Genomic DNA, 763 nt, shown 5'->3' on the forward strand with positions numbered 1-763 from the left:
TAAAAGGGCTTGTGTCGTGCGTGGCACACGGAGAGCGGCTCTGTTTGCTCTTTGGGCAGAATCCACATCAAGACATTTGGGAAGCATCAATTTTCGACTCCTGGCCATCTGATGGTCCTTGGTCCGGGGTCCGGGCACCCTTACACTCCTACACTCTCACTGCCCTTTTACCGCCAGGAAGCTGCTCACTCTTCCCCCTGGCGTTGAGGAGCCAGTGGTGCTTTTGATTGACGACTGAGAAGAGGCACCTGCCACACTTAACTTTGAGTTTTGTGAGCAGAGACATTAGCAGTGTCTAAAGTTGGCATTTGAGAAGGCATTGCGCAATCCACGGCTGGAAAGTGAAGCCACAGAATAAATATAGAGACAAGACAATCCGGCAAATTGTGAAAGAAGGGTGTGATGCTGCGAATGGCCTGCTGGTCGATGCTGTTTCCTTGTAACCCCCAGGATCCAATATGGTGGCGGGTTCGTGTCCTTGCTGCTCCACTTCCTTTCCAGCTCCCAGCCTGTGGCCCTGGAGGGCAGTGGTGGTCGTGCCAGGGCTTTGGGACCCTGCACCTGCGTGGAAGACGTGGACAAGGCTTCAGGCTCTTGGGCTCGGTCCAGCTCAGCTCTGGCCGTTGCCGCCACTTGGGCAGTGAAACAGCAGATGGAAGCTCTTTGTGTCTGTCTCTCTTTTTCTCGGTAACTCTGACTTCCCAGTGGAGGTCGTGCCAGGGCCTTGGGACCCTGCACCTGCGTGGAAGACCTGGACCAGGCT

The 763-nt window shown here is 55.2% G+C and overlaps 1 non-coding gene across 1 annotated transcript; it reads left to right on the forward strand.

Annotated features, from left to right (window-relative positions):
* LOC131479723 (U11 spliceosomal RNA) lies at nt 1-134 on the forward strand. The gene has a single exon (XR_009245073.1). It is a non-coding gene; the product is annotated as a U11 spliceosomal RNA (small nuclear RNA).
* Nucleotides 135-763: the final 629 nt, after the last annotated feature.

Source organism: Ochotona princeps, chromosome 2 (genome assembly GCF_030435755.1).
Source record: "Ochotona princeps isolate mOchPri1 chromosome 2, mOchPri1.hap1, whole genome shotgun sequence".
In the NCBI taxonomy this organism is placed as follows: Eukaryota; Metazoa; Chordata; class Mammalia; order Lagomorpha; family Ochotonidae; genus Ochotona; species Ochotona princeps.